Raw genomic sequence first — 22,730 nt, 5'->3', positions numbered from 1 at the left:
TGACTCATTTTCTTTCACCCTCACCTCCCCTTCCTTCTCCTAACACTGAAGTTGAATAAGCTTTTCTTAGTTTTCTTTCTCCTCCTCCTCCTCCTCCTCCTCCTCCTCCTCTTCTTCTTCTTCTTCTTCTTCTTCTTCTTCTTCTCTCTCTCTCTCTCTGATCTTGTTACCACAGACAGCTTTGTTCTCTTTTGAAACTTAGAGGAAAAAAATGGCAGTCAAGCGTTTATATGTACGGTATTCATCATTTACGCTTGTTGCATCCAGTCATCATTTTTGTATTGATTTTTGTACCACAGGATGGTACTAGTTAGTTTAGGAAAAAAGTAACGTTGTGGAAAGGTAGTGAGAAACGAGATATATATAATTTTTTCACCTAAACTTGGCCCAAAGTACTTACCTCATTTAGCCAGGGACAGAAGATGATGTTAAGTTTCTACATCTTTTCCATATCCCTACTCCGTGACTGACAAAATAACCTGCCTTAACAGGTTGCAAAACTCAGCATAGATAGTGAGATGGCATTTTAGAAGTAATTAAATTAAAAGAGAATAGATAATGCTTATTACCACGAGAATACTTTATTCAACTCAGAAAACCGAAAAGCCTAACATCAGTTAATGTAAGAGTCAGCAATAATTATTGCGTCCACATGATTTAGTGGCTCGATATCTTTCCCTTCATTCATTAAATTTTCTTCTTTATCCCCCATTCGTTTTATCCTTCCTTTTATTTTTATTTTTTTTTTTTTGCTGTTCTCACTTTTTATATTAATTTCCTCCCCTTTCCTCCAGTTCTCCATTCAGCTCCTCTTCTTCGTATTCTCTCTCTCTCTCTCTCTCTCTCTCTCTCCGGTCTGGTTTAGCAAAAACATAGTCATTTTCTTACTATAACATGTAGGATGGGATGTCTGAAGTTTGATGAAAGAGCGAAGAATGAAAATGAAGGGGAATGACAAGAGTGGAAGGAGACATGGGAGAAAAACATTGGAAGAGGAAGGGCGGGGGAAAAAAAAAAATAATAAAGTGAGGAAGGAGCTAGTGAAAAAGAAAATAGGAAAAGAGGGACAGTCGTGAAGAAAGAGAAAAAAGAAAGAAGGAAAGGGAAATGGAAGCAAATGATGGAGAAGGGTGAAAGCTGAGGAGGAACAAAAAGGAAATAATCTGCAAGAGGAAAACAATAATGAACGGAGAATGGAAGGGATGAAAAAAGAAATGGAAGTAGAGCTGAGAGAGAGAGAGAGAGAGAGAGAGAGAGAGAGAGAGAGAGAGAGAGAGAGAGAGAGAGAGAGAGAGAGAGAGAGAGAGAGAGAGAGAGAGAACAAAGAAATGGTTCTGACAAACTGCGAAATAAAGTGAATGGAGAAAGGGTTAGATTGGAAGGATATATATATATATATATATATATATATATATATATATATATATATATATATATATATATATATGGGAGCGTAGTTGACAGAAGTAGTATTAAGACCAGATTTAGAAACTTGGAGCATGAGAGAGAAGACGGAAATAATAAAACTCAGAGATAGGAAGACAGAAGGAAAAGAAATGGTGTGGAATGATACAAGACAAAAATCATATACTGGTAGTAAAGAGAAGAGCAAAAATGTGGACTGAAAAACAACAAGAGAGAGGAGGAAATTCAAGTAATGAAAAAAAGAGTTGAATAGCGAATGTAGAAAGAGCGAGCGAGAGAGAGAGAGAGAGAGAGAGAGAGATGAGAGATGAGGAATATGAGTGCTGGGAAGAAGGAGGAAGGATGTAAAGTGAGAAGACAGAAATATGAGTGCCAGGAAGAAAGAGGAAGGATGTAAAGGTAGAGGACAGAGAGTGAAAAAGAAAATACACTGCAGAGAAAGAAAGGAAATAGAGAAGAACGATAAAAGACAAGAAGTGAGAAAAGAACTGGAATGAAATTAAATTAGATTTAACAAAGGAAACTACCGAGAGAAAAGAAAACAGGGAACACAGAGAGAAAACATTTTTGACCGGACTGGACAGGAATATAAAAAGGGAGGATAGAGAGCGGAGCAAACAACATCGTGTAGAAAGGAAAGGAAAAAGACTAAAGATTAGAAAAAAAAAAAAAGAGAGAGAGACAAGGAAGTAGATTAGGAGAGTAAGAACGATATGCAGAAAATGATGTGGAATGAGTGAAAAGGATATGAAGAAGATGTAATGAAGTGAGAGGGATACAGAGATGTACTGAAGAAAATGAGAAGATTACGATGGAGATGGACTGAAAAGAATGACCGGGATACGAAGGAAAAGTATAATGTATTAGATAGAAAATATAGAAAGCATAGAGAAGAGCGAAAACAGCAAGGGGGGGGGGGAGGGGACAGTAAACAGGAAGAGAGAGAAGGAAAAAGGAGCTTAAATGAAAAAGCAACAAACATTCCTGCTGAACGGAGAGAAGTGAAAGCATACCGAGGAAACGTGAGAGACGGGAAGACAGAGAAGATGAATAGAGAGTTGGGGAAGAAATATTAAGAAGGGAGAGAGAAGAGAAGAAAGAGGGAGAGGAGAGATGGAATGCAGGAAAATAGGGAAGGAGTATGAGGGAGGTGAAGATTGTGAGAAAAGATATATAAACATGAGAGAGAAGAAAGAAAATAAGGAAGAAAGATAAAAGACAGATAGAATGCAAATAAAGTGCTTGAATAAAGTGTGAGAAAAGGAATAAAGACCAACAAGACAAGAAGGGAGAATGCATGAGAGGCAGGAAGAGAAATATGGAGAAAAGCAGGGGTGATGACAGACTGGACCAGAAAACATAATGTTGGAAAAGCATAGTGATGGTAGGGAGGAACGATGGGTGACAGGAAAACACTTAGCGAGAATAAGTCAGGGAAAGACGAGAGTGGAGCAAAGAACAATGTCGAGGGGAGAGAAAAGAGCAAAGACAGGTGGGAGGAAAAAATAGCGAGGAAGAATGAGGAAAGAAGAAAGATTGGGACGGAGGAAAATACTGAGAGTGTGGAGTACAGTATTGGAGGCTGGATGGTGTCATGTGAAAAGGCTTTGCCCCTTGAATCAGGTGTCGTGTTCTATTGATATACCCTTGCTATCTCCAGACGGTCTTTTAATCATACTGGAAACTTTTTGTTACAAAGGGTTATTGAGAGCCATCTCATACTTCCAATTTCTAAACGTCTTATTAAAACTGTATTGAGTTATCTGGCACCAGCAAGAAAGAAGAGTACATTGGATCGAAAAGAGGGGAGGAACAACGATGTATGAGGAAGACCAAAGTTGTATGGGGAAGAACAGGGATGTATGGGAAAGACCAAAGTTGTATGGGGAAGAACAGGTATGTATGGGGAAGATCAAAGTTGTATGGAGAAGAACAAGGGTATATGGGGTGGAAAAAAGAAATTTTAAACATGGAGTGGCACAGGAAAGAAGGGATACAAACTGAAAGTGAAAGAAACAGAAAGATGTGGAGAGTGCTGGTGTTAGGAGTGGCAAAATATTAAAAGTATGAAAATAAGACTGTGCACACCAGAAAGAAGCAAGAATGAAGAAAAGTGTATCAGAACTAGAGCAGCCAAGCTGCTACTGCCGAACTCTTGGGCCACATGGAAAAAAGAGGAAGATAAAGTAAAATGTGACGTCCCTAAAGTGGTTATATTATTGATCCGATATATTATATATAAAGAATAATAATGTATTTTGAAAAATTTTCATCTTAAGAATGTTTGTGCCTATGTCTCAGTCCCTAAGAAACATCGAATATCATCTAGTTAGACACAGAGAAGATTGCTACAGCCGCCCAGGGGCTCCAGTCTGGCCCAGTTCTCCTCTACTTACAGTGAACGACTCTCTCCTTGTTACAAGTGATTCATAGATCAATCCGTTGGTGGGCCAGCTCCTCCTGCTAGCGGGGTCCGACAAAGATCCAAGGATGAAGACAAGAAAAACGCATCTTAGAGGACTTAAGGGAGGAACAGCCGGACAAACAGAAAGGGTGTGAAGTACTGATGTGATGATGTAATAAAAGGACTCTCCCTCCGTGCTGTTGGGTCCTCGCATGCAGCATTTATCAAAACTGTTCTGCTATACGGCAGTGGTACTTGAACAGAGAAGATATGCATAGGCTCAAACTTACAAAGATATTAATGATTAGATGAACGCGTAATACGTCCTTGAATGGCAGGCAGGGAGGAGGGTGCTGGAAAGAGAAGAATAGTTGATAAGATGGACTGGACTTGAATGCAATATTATTTTGATGGAAAGGGGTTGATTGAGATGATTTGGGTATGTGGAGAGGATAGAGGATGGTTGGGTGAGAGGTGTGAACGCTGAGGGTAGGGTTGCGACAGAGACCGAAAGAACGTGCGACGAGATTATAGAATGACTTCGGGGTCAAAAGACTGAATATAGAGGCTGCTAGAGATTGAGCAGCATGGAGAGCTACAATTAGGAGACCAAGGCCGACGCATGCACACATTTTGGAGTCTTAATACAGGAAACGATACGAAAAAAAAAAAAAAAGGGATAAAAAACAAAAATGAGGATTAAAAGAATACATGAAGCAAACAGAAAAGAGAGGAAAACAAAACAAATGAGATGAACGATTCCTTGGAACAAGTTTAGAAAAATGTAGAGGGGTGGTTGTCCTGAAGAAGGGCATGTAGTCCAGCAAAGGTGAAAGAGAACTGAAACGGGGAAAGAAGAGAAAAAGAGAAACAATGCTGGAACCACGAAAAATGTGAATGAACCAAAGTGTTGAAAACAAAGTGAGGAGCATAGAGAACGGGAAATGTTGAGGGAGACTGAGATAAGTGGCAAGGTTCGAAAGGTCATGAATTCAGCAAAACTGAAAGTTGAAAAGGAGAAAAGGAAAGAAAAATAACGGAGAATGAAGTAAGAAAAATGTATCAATCTGTCATCCATTCGCTTCTGTGCCAGCAGGAGTGTAGAGGCCGTAGGCAACAGCTACTACTAACCTTCCAAGAGTATTATTATATAAGTTACAAGTCCCAACCGTCTACTGGATGAAAATTCTTATGGGCTACATCCAATTGTAACTCGATAAGCCGTAAGGCAACCAGGCTTCTATTTATTCATATGGTTACTGCACAACACGGTAAATGGTTCTATGATTATAAGAACTTTTTGGCTTGTAACACAGTGTAGTGTATCCTGGAGGTAGCATTGCACCAAGTAAGTCAACATCAAAAAATACCCACAGGAGATGGTGAATATGGAGGAATCATAAACCCAGGTCTTTTGGAGGTAGAAGAAACTAAGATGGAAGAAAGAAAATAACCATGATGGAGAGTACTAGAGAGTAGATAGTGATGTAGTAGGGATGGAAGGGACTGGAAGAGGGAAAATTAGATGACGCAAGGATGGAGATGAACTGAGGATGGAGATGAGGAGAGCTGTGTGGAGAGCGAAGAATACTTGGAAGTCGAAGAATTTATGTTAAAAGGATTCAGAGAGGTTTCAGACTAGCATAGGTGAAGGATAAACTGGAAATGGAAAACCATTATTGAGAGAATATGGTGGGATGAAGATAGGAAAAACATTGGTGAATTCTACAAAGTAAGAGAAAATGAAGAGAAACTCGAGAACAACCAGAAGAGGGATAGAAAGACTAAGGTGGGAGCCAGGAAATAAAAGAAGAAATAGAAGGAAGGTCAAAAGAAAAAATCAGCAGAAACTACTGGAGGAAGGGAAAGATGGGAAGCAATAAAGGGAGGAGCAGAAAGAGGAAGTGAAGGAGGAAGAAGAGGAAGGGGAAGTATGATGATGATGATGATGATGATGATGATGATGATGATGATGATGAGGAGGAGGAGGTGGAAGACATTAGGGGAAGTACAGTACGTAGGGGGAGGTAGGCTAAGTGACATAGAAATAGAGACAAGTAGAAGAGCGGGAGGAGTAGACAGGGGTAGAGGAAGGGGAGAACGAAGAGGAGGAGGAGGATGTGGAGGAGGAGGAGAAGGACGAAAAACAGAAGGTTAGAATGAAAACGAAGGGGAAGGGCACTGAAAGAAAGAAAGACAGGCAAATAGAGACAGGTAATAAGAGAGACGCGGACAGAAAGAGGTAACAAAAGAGGCAGAGAGACAGATCTCGACAGACAGGGAGGAATATAATTATATAGTTTGATACACCTCTGTCATGTTAAACACACACACACACACACACACACACACACACACACACACAGTCAACAAAAGAGACAGAGAGAGAAATTCATATAAACAGGGAGGAATGCATATTTTTTCACCACCTCTGTCATGTTACACACACACACACACACACACACACACACACACACACACACACACACACACACACCTTATTTCCTCAGTGTCCTTCATTTCACTGACGTGTTTGCTTCACACTGCCACACCAGCTATTGATAACTCGCCCACTATGTAGTCCCGTGGTACTCTCTTTTGATCATCCACTCTCTCCAACTCTCTCCCTCTTTTTTTTTTTTCTTTCTCTTACTGTGTTCTGTCTATATCTGCATCCGTCTGTCACTTTCACTCTGGCTTTGTTATTGTATTCTCTGTCTGTCTGTCTCTCTCTCTCTCTCCCAATCTATCAATCAATCTATCTATCTATCAATATCTCTCTCTCTCTCTCTCTCTCTCTCTCTCTCTATATATATATATATATATATAGTATATATATACTGTATATATATATATATATATATATATATATATATATATATATATATATATATATATATATATATATATATATGTGTGTGTGTGTGTGTGTGTGTGTGTGTGTGTGTGTGTGTGTGTGAGAGAGAGAGAGAGAGAGAGAGAGAGAGAGAGACTCTATCTCTGTGTCACACGCGCTCCAGCATTACCCAGCACCTACTAATATTTTATAAGGTCACAGGAGACGCACGTAACAGCCTTGCAACTCACTTACGCCATTTACACACTGTGAAGCACGCCATACTTGTCCCAGTAGCACCCGACACCTACGTATATTGAAAAAGGGGAAACGGAAAGGGAAACACAACTATTCTTACCATATCAATATTCGGTGTTGAGGTAAAGCAGACAATTCCCCATACCAATGACTAGTACCTCAGCAAGGAAGATAAGTCACAAAATGAGTGTTCAGTACCTCAGTAAGGAAACAAATTACCTATAAATGTTCAGTGTTCCAGCAAGAAATGTAACTTACTTTATCAATGTTCAGTGTTCTAGCAATTCATTTGGTCCATGTTCAAATATTCATAAAAACGACACGACAGTAAATTAACAGTCAGTACTCAAGCAAATTACTGTCAGTGATAGGTATTCCAACAAATGCTATATCAATATTCAGTATCCCAACAACTCAATTAAATGTCGAACACTCCAGCAATCACTGTACCAGTATCCAATAAATTTGCACTCGCTACATTAATATTCATTTTTCCAACAACACTATATTAATGTTCAGTACTCAAGTTAGTAATATTTATGTTTAGAGTTTCATCAAGGAAGACACGGATATTGCAATGTTCAGTACTCCCAGTATATGGCCGCATAAATGTTAAGTTCCCCTGCACCTCACCACATACATTCTTCAGTACTCTAACAGTCACTTTACCAGTGTCCAGTACTACAACAACTTAACTTTGACAGTGTTCAGTACTCCAACATCTTACTAAATAAGTGTTCAGGAATTCAGTATCCCAATACATCATTATCCAGCAGTACCAGAGCAACTTACTATATCAATGGTCAGCACTTCATCAACTTAGTATATCAGTATTCAGTACTGCAACTTCAGTATAACAATGTATAGTACTCCTCCATATCACTATGACTGTATTTAGTTCTAGAGCAATCATGATATCAATTTCAAAATTCCATTAGCCACTGTATCAGTGATCGGTATTTCAACGACGAATAATAATAATACTAATAATAAAGGTAATCACTCATGCAGTTCGGCACTAACCAGTCATAGGAAACTTGGTTCACATGAAAAGAGAACTGATTTGTTATGAAAGCTCTGACAACCCCTGCTGTAAAAAATTACGCGATTAACACATTAAATACGAGTAATAGGGGTTATCGGTAGTACAAACGCAAGTGCAAGCACAGGTAACTGTACAAGGTGCGCGCGCACACACACACACACACACACACACACTCGCGCGGGCTCATGTTAAATGAGTACATCTCAATACTTTTGCATAATTCATTTTTATTTGCGGCTAACTTCATTTATGGGTTTCGGCAGTTTGTTCGCCCGAGTGTTAAAAATAGTACAGTGCGGTGAGGATCTGTCCGTTCTCCCCTTGGGGCTAAGATGCGAATGAATGTGTTTTGAATGGATGAGTAAATGGGGAGTGTGTCGTCCTGTCTCGGCTACCTCCCTTTCCTTGGGGAAGCAGCCTAGGTATATAGATAGACAGCAGTTCGAAGCAGTGTACTTTGAGATCTGTTAAACATGGGCTTTGTTCAGTGATCCTCTGTCAGAGCTATAAAAAAAAAAAAAAAAAAAAAAAAAGTGCTGATAAATAAGAAAAACTGCATCATAAATCATAGAATGTGTTTTTAAACATATAGTTCGATTTTAGTTCCCTGGAAAACGACCAATATCTACAGTGAAGAAAGGTAATTAGACATATTGTGCGTGCATATTACATACCTGCTTTACTTGCATAAAAATTTTTATTTTTCCTGACCTATTTCTGACGCTCAGACAATCGTGTACATTCAGTATCAAATTTTTCTGTAATTGTGATATTGTGTCTTTTCACAGGGGGATAAGACCGAGTTCGAAAAAAAGCACCAAATTCCAGGAATTCGGTTTGTTTAGGGACTGTGAGTGTACAAATCAGTCCTTTTTTCAGTGAGGACCTAAATGAGGACCAATGGTCCAGTTTTAAGCAATTACAGTTGGTCCGACCTTCCTCCTTTTTGTTATTAAAAGAGGACTTGGGAAAATTTTGTTGGCACAGCATAACTCTCTTTTACAGCCAGCAAAAAATAAATAAATAAAAATAAAAATAACGCTTTCACAGTGTGGCATAGGCGTCCATTAGCGGCTACTCATCAACCATTTTAAAAAACATTAATATTGCTGGCAGTTCTTGACAATAACGCCGAACAGATTTTTTTTTATTTCTTTTAAAAACAGCCCGGCATTGTAGGACTTGTTCATCAAGTTCAACACGCGTATCTCAGCCAGTGCTGCCATGGAGGTGGTCTTCTCTTTGGGGAAGGATGTCCTAAAAGCCAAACATCAAGGCCCAGTGTCAGCCATTTTGAAATGTTAGTCTTCTTGCAGGGAGACTCAAGTATTTAACCCAAGAACTTTTTTTTTTTAAATAATTCTTCTGGGCAGGACTCAGATATTAATTGTTGTCAATGAGCAATTTATTCTTAATTGATTAATGTTTTTACTTTTTAGGTTACCGGTATATCTATATTTTTTATTATTTCATCTATGTATTGTGTACCGTATATTATAGTTTCAGTTAATGAACGTAAAGATTTCCGGTGTCTTTAACTTAATTTTTTCTCTTTAATAAAAATTTTCACTTATTGTAAAAGGACCTAGAACTGAGGACTGAGTCAGTTCTATATCCTTACTTCAGAAAGGACCACGACTCGTACTGTCGGTTCATTCTGAGCCAGGGACTGGGATGCATGTTTTTTTTCTTCAGGAACACTTAGTCATCCAGCCATATTGCCAAAGTCAAAGCGAGTTCAACGAGAAATAATTTGGCAACATAACACCTATGCTCAGGAGTGTATGAAGGAACTTGGCTAATAAAAAAAAAAATAAAGAAAATCATGTTTTAACATTAAACCAACTTATACCTAATCAGCTTAGGTCTAACCTAATGTTAACCTACCATAATGCCTTCTTTTCTTTGTTAACCTACTGTAATGCCTTATTTTGTTTGTTAACCCGCCGCATGCCGGCTATTTTTAGCCCTATGGGTCACCCCCATGCTGGCTGTTTTTTGACCTTTTTCTTTTTGGCTAAAATGCTAGATTTTGATGTGGAAACAACGAATTTCGCCATTAAAATGCTCAACGAGGCTCGGAAATGAGTTATATTGAGTCCTGCCTACTCGTATACAGGTATAGCCGCTCTCTCAAGCTCATCACGTACGTTAAAGCCGTTTTCTATGTAAGGTATACTCAGGTATTTATGCTGGGAAGGTAGAGCAACGTTCAGTACACTTTTCTGATTACTTAACCTCTTAAGTCCTAATCGCATCAATTGATGCAATTTGAGTTTTATGCCAAAATGCCTAATCGCATCAATTGAACGCGGCTTGTAAAAAACTGCTGAACGCTTGCTCCACCCCGATTATGACGTACATGGCTTCAGGCCAATGAGAACTCACCCCTGAACCCGGGTGGTGGGGGATTACCCCCCTCTCGGCCGCCTCCATGCCACCCTCTACTCCACTCCCTCATGCCCTCCTTGTCCCCCATCACTCTCCCACCCCTCCATGCAACTACATCTCTCCTCCCACAGCAACCTGCATCCCTTCCCACCCTCTCTTGCCTCTCCTCCCTCCCTGCTAGCCTCGTCCCCCCCCAAACCCCACCCCATCTCTCCTTCTTTGTCCCCCACTACCCTTCCAATCCCCAACAGGCCCCCGAATGTCAGGCCTGATGAACGTATCTGTTTCATGTTATTTCTACTTCTTCCCAAATTTTTACACCTCACTCTGTTCATTTATCACTTCTTACCTACCAGTTTCTGTAAGTACGTAGTTGGAGAATGCTGTGTGTTGTACTACATATGCTGCATCTTATTATTTTTTTTTTCATTCTCCCTACCTGCCCAGATTAGCACCTCTGAGTAGTGTCCGTCTGTGTTAGTTTTCGAAAGACTATGAGGCCTTGTAGGGCCGCTCCCCGCACCTGTTTCTTCTCCCCACACATGCAAACACATCTGTTTTCATGGCTGGTGTGATAAATTCCAATGAAATGGAGAGTTTCCACAAGAGAAGTTGGTTGTTGCCGAAACTGTCTTCATAAGTGTGATGAAGTGTAATGATAATGTGATAACTGTAATGGTGTGATAAATATGTAACGAGAAGTTGGGAGGGTAAAAAGAGAAATCAGAAACAAATTATTGCCTTTTTTTTTCCTTGCTTATGCATGCATTTATAGCATTATTCAACTTTATTTTGATGTCCTTGATTGTAATAAACATTTAATATGCATCTGTGTTAGTTTTGGAATGACTATGAGGCCTTGTAGGGCTAGTCCCCACACCTGTTTTATCTCCCCACATCTACAAAAACACCTGTTTTTATGGCTGGCATGACAAATCCCATTGAAATGGAGGGTTTCCACAAGAGAATTTGGTTGTTGCCAAAATTTTTCTCCCCAAGTACCACCAAGGTCTTGTAGGCCTACTCCGCACACTAGTCATCTCCCCTCACCTACATACACACCTGTCTTCATGGTAGATGGTACAGAACACATTGAAGTGCTTTCTTTTCATGCGAAAAGCTGGTTATTTCCAACCCCCGTACCTATAGGCCTACTCTCCATGGCCTACTTTATCTCCCCACAGTCTAATACTCTCCCCACACCTTCATACACCTGTTTTCATGGCTGGTGTGACAAAACACTTTGAAATTACCTGTTTCAATAAGAAAAATAGGTAGTTATCAATATTTTCATGTTTTCGAGGGGTAACTATCATAAACACTTTTTGAACTTTGATGAGTGATTGTGCAGCAACCATTAGGCCTACGGGGTTACGGATTGCGGTGTCAGGTGTATAAATTCTTCCTCTTTAGCCAGAACACAGTCAATTTACCATTGGTGAAAGTCGCCAAAACACCCCCGAATTGCCTGAAGCAATTGCGGTCTTAAGGGGTTAATACTTCAGCATCTATCACAATTTGCATGTCTTTCTCACTGTGAATGCATTATCTTACACTTACTTGAAGATAGGTACAACTTGACTTCATTATGTACAGTCCTGGCACTTACAAGAAGGTATTTACAACTTGACTTCACTATATAGTCTTTACACTTGCAAGGAAATATTTACAACTTACACTTACATGAAAATATTTACAAAATGCCTTCACTATCTACACCACTGGGTGAGGCACACAGGCAGAGTGAGCGTGAGGGGGGAAGCAAGTGAGTGTATGGCCTTGACAGCCTGGGGGATGGTAGAGGAACAGTTACCTTACTCGCCTGCCAATTTTTACCCGCGAATCTTGATAAATGTGGTCACAGTGAAGTTTTTTATTTTAAACCATTTTAAAACGGCACTGGCACTGGCTGCGACATTATATCAGACCGTTTGAAAATGGCACTGGCACGCAGCAGGTTAACCTACCAAAATGCCCTATTTTGTTTGATAGCATGATGAAGGTGCGATGCTGCTGAGTTTTTCTCGCATCACTCGATCAGACATTGCCATTATGACCAGATGATTAAATGTACCCAAAGAAAATTATGACTGGAACTGGGACCATCAGTCCATTTTGAGAATTGGGTGCCCACCTTTGGTCTATAGTTCTGTCCAAACTAAACATTGTTTTAATATCCTTCAGGTACACTGAGAGCCAGAAACTGCTAACTATCATAACATGGAATGAGTTCACATGAGGCCCACTGTACGGTCACTAGAACAGAACACCATCGGACTGTTAACCTCTGTATTTTGTATACTTCTACAACTCCAGGCACAGACTTAACATTCTGTTCCCTGAGGACCAACAGCCCTCTCACGTAATACAGATCTTCACATGCCACTGCTTTGGTGGCAACACATGCAGTTTGTCCTGGGCACATGCTTAGGTTCTCATTCAGGCTAAATCTGATGCCATTACCAATGATGTTTTTACTGTTGTGGCGAACCTGACGAGTCTTTAAGTGATACACATAAAGGATCTTTTTCATCCTCATTCAAGGAAACTCCGAGTATCTGCTCTTGGAGAGCTCTAAGCAATTTTCTTATAAAATGCAAATATTCTGAGCTTGAAATTTTGAGCTGCCTATTTAGGCAATGTTCAGTTTTATCTAAAAGGAGGCATTTTAGTAACTTCTTATGATATACAATGTTGCTCAGCATGAAATCTGATTTGATCTGACATGTCAGCTATTACATCAGCTGATGCATCAGCTGTTTCTTTGGCATATTTCAATTTTGGTCATTGGGAGGGATTGTAATAAGACAATTTCACATATTCCATGAGTTTCAAGGAGGGAAACTTAAAAAAATTGGCTGCAATAGTTCTGCTGCAAGCCTATGAAGTTGGTCTCTTCTTGTTTATGACTTGTCAGTTAGTCTTGTGAATTATTATCAGCTAAAGGCTTTTTATACGAAATTCACATTGTCAGGTTTCTTGCCCAGCCTGGGATCAAATTTGCATCCCTTGTATTGCAGACCATTTCTCAGTCATTGAGACCACAACCCTCTCCCCCAAAGCAGAGACGTGATTATAAAATATAAAACAAAATAACTCTTTGGGTCCACAGTCATTAAAGTACCTAATGACATAGTGGTTAGAAGAGGTGGCGGGTGGCAGCGTCCTCATGTCACATCTAGATATTTTCTTTTGCAGTACGTATCAAAAACAGAGATGGTTATTACATCTATGCTGATGGGATGGCAATGAAATAATAACGTTAATGTATCTGAACCATCAGCTTCACCACCTCTGTGAAGGTAAGAACATTGATTAGTCAGTCCCCATGGAAATAACATACCTTTAAATTGTGGCTGTACACTGTAGCGCTATACTCTGTCTGAGGAAAAGTCACTTTACTCGTGAGGCAAATACGGGAAAAAGAGGATTATTTTGTGTGTGTCCGACTTGGGCATTGAATTTATAACCTATTCCCGAAGCCCAGTCGTCCTCCAATATACCCTACACCTTCACATGTCACAACTTTGGCATTAACACCCAACATCCTTTCTGAATATATGCTAAGGCTGCTATATGAGAGACTGGTGTCTAGGTATTAGCCGGGGTATTATTATGACATGTCGTCTGGTCTTCTGGTAGATCAGTAAAGTCTGCATTATGAATTTCATACCCTTAACCCACCCCGTCCCGTCGACGTATGGGTACGTTGCAACGTTTTGCGTTTGCCAGTCCCGGCGACGTACTGGTACGTCATGCAATTGCAAGGTCCCTAATTTGCACAATTTTCAATTTTCGCGCGGGATTTTTCGTACGTATACACGGGACACCTTCCTCTATTCCTCCACAAGATGCCAAGCAGGGACAATGCCTTACACTGCATAACCTCCCCCCTCCCCCCCTCATGCCATTGTCTCGGCAATTCACCTGTTACCAGTGACCTGGCCAGTAAAGATATTCAGGGCCAGAGTGATTCCTCAATCGATGACAATGTGGAGGACAAAGTTTACATAGCATTAGAAGAAGAAACAGTCAGAAATAATGATCAGGTAATGTGGCAAAAAAAGGTCAGGTATGGTGATTAGTTAGTGAGTGAAACAATGCTTATAATGCCTATATTACTGCTTGAAAACCAATATACTCTCATACTACATATAAATTCGTACCAAGTAAATAGATAAATACCATTTATGAGTTGTGTGAAATAATTACCCTTCCATAGAACTAGTTTTCTTTGGTGCCAGCATGTTAGAAAACTCAGTCAGGTAAGGAGGAACTCCTACCTGGATCGAGTATTTTAAACTTCAGGTGAGTGATTTCTCTATGAATTTTCGATGTTTCTCACCAAAAGCGGAGGTTTTAGCCAAAAAAAAAATTTCAAAAATACCTCGGGATTGGGGGATGTCGGAGGTGCGGAAAACCTCAGGACGTGACGGGTTAAACTATTCCCTGCCCCAGTCTGGATTCGAACCTGGGTCCATTAGGACTACAGACAACCTCTCAAACGATTTAGATGTATTCATAAGCCACTATGGCCAGCTTTTACTTAACTAAAGATGTTTCAATTTTAGTCTCACAAACTTTAATCTTTCCACTAACCTGTGAAGCAACTATTTGTCCATAGGTGATCCAGGGGTTGAGAGAGTGGGTTGATGATGAGGTGTTTTGTCTGGTCGGCAAACATGGTTCACCCAGGCAGGCACGAGGCAGTATTGCAAGTGGCCGCCACACCACATACGAAGTGAAGTTTGGGAGGTGACTTTCATGCTTTATAATAGGGTGGTCCAACTTTTGCGAAACTGTGGACTGCTTCAGCATAAATCTTTTATAGGCCACAAAGGAAACTGCGCATTTAAGATGTCAACCCAATACAGTTCGTAGTAAAAGATAAAACTAATTATTTTTGGTAACATATATTGGTGTGAAACGATTATATGTAGAGAATGGACATTAAAAAATATATTATCTCTAAAACTGACATTTTAATAAGACTGTTTTTGTTACATTCTTGCCTACTAATGAGATGCTCTAGGGCAAGGCTTGTTTGCCAGTGCCTCCAAATCAATATCGATGTTGGTGGTAGCAAGTCGAAGACAAGCATCCAATGTGTCATTTCTCATTTGGTTTTGGGTCTTGGATTTTACTTGTTTCAAGGTAGAAAATGTACATTCACATACATACATACTTCCATACACTGAGTGCAGTTTTAGTGCAGTCTCTCAGTTTAGAAAATCTTTCTTTGGTGACCAACTTCCAGAAATTCTCTTGAAATTCATTATTCATTGTGAACATCAACCCACCAGCCAAAGGTGGCCCACACTACCCACAGGCCTAAAATTGGATCACCCTGCTTTGTAATGCAAAAAAACAAGTTATTCACAATTTTCAACTATAAAGACACGTGCTGTGTTGTGGCAAGGACAACCTACAGAAGCAAAATCACAAGTACAGTACTACACTTAGTGCTAAACATGCTAAGTGAGCATAATAGCAATTGAAGTGACAACATAAAATTTTCCTTATAATTCTTACATTTTCTCACTACACACATCACATATTAATATGACTTATTGCTACAAAGTCACTTGCAAGGTACGGAAGCAACAAAATTACAGAATTGACATGAGAGAAAAAAATAACATAGTTATTTATTTTTCTGCAATTTATTACTAGTTACACTTATACAAGGTAATTCTACGTCCCAGTAGGTATGTATCTTTGGTCTTATAAAACTATAACAGTAAAGAATAACTTTATCCCGAGGATCACTTACACATTTGAGAGTACAGTATGTAGTACACTGCAGTGCCACTCACCATTGTCTTCATACTCACTGTTATACAAAAATGTGAAGAAAACTTCACATTTTTGTACTTGCTAACCCAGGATATTTACACATATTCATAATCCTTTCTGAGACTTAGAAGCATTTGGAGGTGTAGCCTAGTAGGCATGGAAGCACCCTTCTATACAAAGGCCAATCTTGCACTCAGCACACATACAGTATTAACATATGCTCCCATCTAAGCTTTTTTTATCCTTACTCCCACCTCTACCCAGTTGAAAACGTTGCCAACGGTGCCACTGGGTAGTAGGTGGTAGATGGAGCTACCTGGGTGGCTGGGTGTGCTTCCAGTCTGGTTGCACAGCACGAGAAAGGGGGACTTGTGAGAAACAGGGCACCATCCTCACTCCATGGTGGCCAGTGTGTGACCAAATGATGCAGCACCTTCAGACAGGCTGGGTGAACTCACATGATCCACTCATTTAGTATAAACAAGAGTTTCGTGGGATTAATCGTCTTAAAAACACGAAATTTCCCACAGTCTTATGGAAGGACTGTTGCAGTTGCCCCAACAGTCCTTCCAGGAGGACCATCACAATGTAAAGGTTGATCCTCAAGCTTTTACTTGCATATATTCATTGGCATTAAGTGCATACAGTACTATACCTGGCCCAAACATGGGGAAGTTTTACTTATTACACCACTTGACTCTGAAAAATATAAAACTAAGCCTTTAAGAAATGCATATGGGAGGTCAACAAAAGTATTATGGCTTTTACTATGCTGTGAGTAAAAAGAAACTGTGGAGCAAATACATTCTCATCCGTAAACCAGCAATCCTCTGCTGTGTCCTCCACCAGCTTCCTAAATATAAATTAGCAGCAATGAAAAAAAAAATGCATATGGACTGTGCAGTATTCAGCGTGTAGCATAGAAAGGGAGGGGGGAAGGCAGGCAGCAGGATTTGGGGTCATATGAAGAAGAAAAAGAAGAAGACAAAAAAAAAAAAGAAGACAAAGAAGTACAAGATGATGATGAAGAAGAAAACGAAAAAAGAGGTTTATTAATCAAAACCATTGGAGCACAACCTGCACAATACAGTATTTCGGTAGAGGTAAGGCAGTATTAACCCGTGAATTGCGCAATTACCCTTCTTTATCCCACCCCGTGGTGCACAAAAAACGAAGGAAAAAAAAACTTAGTTTTTGTTTATTATAAACTTGAAGATAAACATCTAGGGCATCATCTGGTGAAAAGAAAAAAAAAATCTCTCTCTGTCTTCACGTAGGACCATGCGTTAGTTTACGTATGGGAGTAGTGAAAAAATGAAAACAATCTAAAAATATATTGTTTGTTTGTTATAAACTTGCATATAAGCATCCAGGGTATCATCTGGTGAAAAGACAAAACTCTTTCTCTCTCCGTCTTTGCGTAGCACCACGCATAAATTTGTGTAAGGGTTGAGTTGTTTACGTTAATGCACGGCCAGCACAGCCTGAGCTGTGGCTCGCAACATAATGCTACCCAGCCTGAGCTGTGGCTTGCAGTCCTTGGGTTAAAGTATACAGGAATGAGAGGAGGGTACTAGGAGATTGGAGAAAGACAAAGCATGAAAGAAGAGAAGAGAAATATGGATAATCTATGGGGAGAAAAAGGATGAAGCCCATGCAGTATTTAAGCTTTATGCACGAGACCTATCAAGGAGTGGAGTGGAGCTCAGCCTTGAATAGCTGCAGGCCCTGTCCCTCAATACAACCATTTTTACTCCATTGTTTGAATGTTTAACTGGGATTTTCCTCCCCCACCATTCCTTCCTGTATGATCAGCAGACACAGCTTGGGCATCAGTTGAACCTGTAGTCATTGCATCGCCACCAAGATTGATTGTTGTCATGGAGCAATATGGTGTGTCGTCTGATGCCTCAAGCACTCACATAGGCAAAGCAAAGCAACCTCTACACTTGCAAAACAACCTCCACCCATGCACCCTGCAGTGAAGGGAGTATATTTATGATTGACGTTTGTGAAATGTATACGATTGATGTTTGTAAAATATTTAAGATTGTGTTGCTTGTGTACTATTTACAATAGTGAGGTTTTGAAATAATTATGATAGGAATGAGTGAAGTGTTTTCATGAAAGGGAAATTCACTGGGAAAACACAAACGTAATGTTTGTGTTTTAAACCGCCCCATCCTGGCAGATTCTTAACCAATGACCTCCCCCAATCCCGGCAGATTTTCTTTTTTTTTTTTTTTTTTTTGCTAAAACGTCCTCTTCTTATGAGAAACATTGAAAATTCATAGAGAAATTGCTCACCTGATCTTTGAAATGCTGATACAGGTAACAATACCCTCACCTGGCTGTGTTTTCTATGGGGCCTGGCTCCAGAGAAAACGTGTTCTATGGGAGGGGTAATTATTCCAAGCCACTCATAGTAGCTACTTACTTATTTGGTATGAATTTATATGTACTACAAGAGTATATTGGTTTTCACACAGTAATATAGGCAATATAAGCGTTGTTTCACTCACCAAACACATCAGCATACTGCACCTTTTTTGGCAACATTACCTGATCATCATTTCTGACTGTTTCTTCCTCTAACACTACGTAAACTTTGTCCTCCACATTGTCATCAACTGGGGAATCAATCTGGCCTTGAATTTCGTACCGTGGCACGACATGTCTGTACTGGCCAGGTCACTTGGTACAGGTGAGTTGCTGAGACAATGGCATGGGGGGGGGGAGGTCATGCTGGTTAAGGCATTGTCCCCCCCTGGTATTGGGTAGAGGAAGGTGTCCTGTGTATACGTACCAAAAATGAGCGCGAAAGTTGAAAAATGTGCAAATGACGGACCTGGCAATTTCAGCGTGTTTTTATACATCAATGGAAGTCTCAGTGACAAAACGTTTGGGTGCATATATACGTCAACAGCAGTTGGTGGGTTAATTACAAAATTGGTGTTTAAGAAATATTTACATTAGTGACAATAGTGATGTGTTTTCATGACAGACAAAGTGATCTGTGGAAGATTTATCATGACAGTGATGGCTTAGATATAATACTCTGGTTACTGCTTCAGTCAGTGCCATCTCCATAGAAATGTAAATTATGACAGCAGAAAAACATGCAGGAGTGACACCTTCAGAAATAATACAACAGTGATAACTGTGCATGAAAATATAAATAGTATGTAAAAGTGGCTATATAATGACAGCCACATATAAAAAAAAGTGATTTAGTTATAAGTGAAAGTAAAAAAAAAAAAAAAAAAAAAAAAGGTCTTTGTAACGTATGAAAATAGTTTAGTATGCCAATGTGCAATATGAGAGAAAAGTTTCTGCAGACAACCTGGTAGGGAAATTTTTACCCCCTATTAATACATATATTTCTTCATGTAGTTTATTTGCAGCCACACAGTGACAGCATGACAGCACGGAAAAATGAGAAAAAAAAAAAGGTGCAGTCGTAACCTGCGGCATCAAGATGATGAGACAAGACCCAAGACAGTAGTGGGAGGAGGCTGGAAGTTTTGAGAAAAACAGTATTTTTAAACGTGATGGTGCCAGAGTACAGAGGGTGGGCTGACTCACCACACACACACACACACACACACACACACACACACACACACACACTGAGGCTGTGACTAGGTGCACTGATTTGATTCCTGGCAAGTCAATAGCCAAAAGTTTCCTTCATTCAACTCGCCCTCACTCCAAAACGCCACCACCTAACGACCTGGGAATATTTAGATTGGAGAGAAGAAGAGTTGGTGAGTAATGTAAGCTTGATTTGAACCTCCCATGTTATACGGTTGCTGAGCTATGAGAGTGTGAAACAGAGCAATTTTGTGAAGTTTACCTCTAGGCTGCAGGAGGAAAGTGAAAAATTCCTGCTGTCTAGGGGTTAAGATTGTGGGGATGAAAGACAGATCTTGCAGTATGGAATCAAAAGTACAAAGAAACAACAGGAGAGAGAGAGAGAGAGAGAGAGAGAGAGAGAGAGAGAGACTTCCATTGTGGCTACTCTGTGTTACACCTTAACATTTTCCTGATTGAAGACATTAATTTCGTTCTTGCTAATGAAGGGGTAATTTATGCAGCTTAGGAGAAGATCTACTGTAGTGAAAAGATAAATGGAAATCGTTTCTAACCCTTCTGCCATGGTGGATCTCTTCTAATATGAACAAAATCGTCTAGAGATACTAAGAAAGAACAAGGGCATTATGGTAGTGAAGAGGCTTACATCCTCACTGTGATGACATCTATTTTGTTTAATTCAGGGTACTTTTGGAAGAATCTGTTCGGTTCAAGAAGGAATCACCTGGCTGAAAAGACTGAAAACAACCTCACTTAAAATCCCTCATTGTGATGATTTTTTATTGATTTTTGATGCTGCCAAACTAATTCATGCAGTAATCCCTCAATTATCCGATTTAACAGAGAGAGCCAAAGGCATGTCTGGATATAGGCAAAATCCGGAAACGGAGCAATATTCTCTACTGTACCCATACCCTGCCTATACCCAACCTATCTGTACAGTACCCCTCCTAATTTTGGCAGTCTTCTCCGATCTTTCAGCTCTATTTAGACATCATAACACACATGGAAATATTCAGTGTAATTCTAGTCACTAAGAAAACAATACATAAACAACAAAAATCCACTATCATTGTACCTACAAGGTACAGTACCCCTCTTAATTTTGACAGTGTTCTCTGGTCTTTAGGCTGTTCTTAGACATCGAAACACACATGGGGATATCCAATCTAATCCTGAGAAAGCAATGCATAAACAAAAAAAGTCCACAAAAATATCAATGAAGACAACGGTTGCAATAAGTATTTTTAACCGTCTCGGGAACCATAAGTTGCCGACTAACTGGACTAAGTGGAAAGGAAATCATGTCAGCCTATGGAATTCAGCTCTCTGTATTGTGAAGCGTTTTTTTTTTTTTTCATCAATCCATTTGATTATGCCCAGATAGTGATTTTAGCATTGACTGTGACAGTATGTTCAGTGAAAACACCGAGTGCAGAACAGGGACCCAGCTTATTCCATGTTAGCTTTAGTGAAAGTAAGAAGCCATCAAGGGCTAAACGTCAAATAAACTGGGCCCTTGTTTTGCACCTGATGTTTCCTCTCAGTCTGCACTCCACTATATAACTCTTTTTTCACCTCTGAAATGGTGCTCTCTACAATATGACAATTTCTCAACCTCTGTAACTCTGTCTATGTACGATACATTTTGTTCATCCATTTATTTCTGTCCTCTACTATCCACTCCTGTAATGCTGCTCTGTATAAAAGGCACTACGACCTCGTAGTGCCTTTTATACAGAGCAGTATCCGTGCCGTTATACAGAGTAGTATCCTACATTTAGCTGGTGATAATAACAAGCTTGCTTACTCAGTTCAGACTTTAATCCCCTTCAAAGTATACCCCTTGGGACTCAACACACTTAGCTCAGTGGTCCTCCCATTGTTGGAAACTTTTGTAAAGTCAGCAAGATCTTTGTTGCATTTCCCTTTGCAAGTATCTCACGTGCCCTCAAATCACCAAGGAAGAAAGGTTGCTGGTTCCTTGAAAGCCGTAATAAGAAACAGGGAAGTGAGCATGGAAGTGAATAAGTTACTACATGACAGTATTGTGAGACCAACTCTAATGTATGGAAGTGAAGCTTGGACCTTGCTGGAGGGACAGAAGTCAAGAGTGAGAAGAGTGGAAATGAATTATTTGAGAAGAGCATGTGGAGTCACATGGAGAGACAGACTGACAAATGAGGAAGTGAAGGAGCATTGTGGTGTGGATGTGGATGTGATAGGAAGCGTTAGGAGAAACACACTGAGGTAGTTTGGCCATGTGGAGAAGATGGAGAGTGGAAGACTGACAAGGAGTGTGTATGTGAGTGAGTTGGAGGGGGAGAGAGGGAGAGGGAGGCCAAGGATGAGATGGAGGGATGTAGTGGAGAGGTATATGAAAGAGAGGGGTGTGAGCTGGGAGCAGGGCAGTGAAATGGTGGGGGACAGGGCGACATGGAGGTGATTTCTTTGTGGCCACCCCTTACGGGATTATGGCGTCTGGCAATAGATAAATTGATAGATAGATCCTCAAATCTTGAACCCTTCAGCAGCAACTTCAGTTTAATAAATAGCAAAGGGATGCAAGGAGCCATGTCAGGAGAGTAGGGAGCCTACTGGACGTGTGTGTTCCTGTGATTAGCCAAAAAATCATGCATGAGATGAGATGAGTGGGCTGGAACATTGTCGTGGTGGAGCTGCCATTCCTCTGCTTTCCACAACTCTTGCCTCTTGCATTCGTCTGTAGATGAAGAGAATTACCAGGTAATACTCTTTAGTTATTATTTGGCATACTGTGGTATACTTCCAATGAACAACACCCTGGTAGTTGGAAAAAAAAATGCCAGCATGAGTTTCGCCTTGCCCAAAACCTTTATTTGCATAGTACCCATAGCCTCATAGTCAAGAGCCTGTTGAATCTTCCTGATGATTTCAGATAGTGTGTCACCAAATTTCAGAAAAAGAATTGATGGAATACCATTACTCGATTCTTTCGGTCA

This window comes from Coenobita brevimanus, chromosome 101, assembly GCF_032717465.1.
Source record: "Coenobita brevimanus isolate Jiangsu-jjx chromosome 101, ASM3271746v2, whole genome shotgun sequence".
Classification (NCBI taxonomy): Eukaryota; Metazoa; Arthropoda; class Malacostraca; order Decapoda; family Coenobitidae; genus Coenobita; species Coenobita brevimanus.
This window is presented reverse-complemented; position numbering follows the sequence as displayed.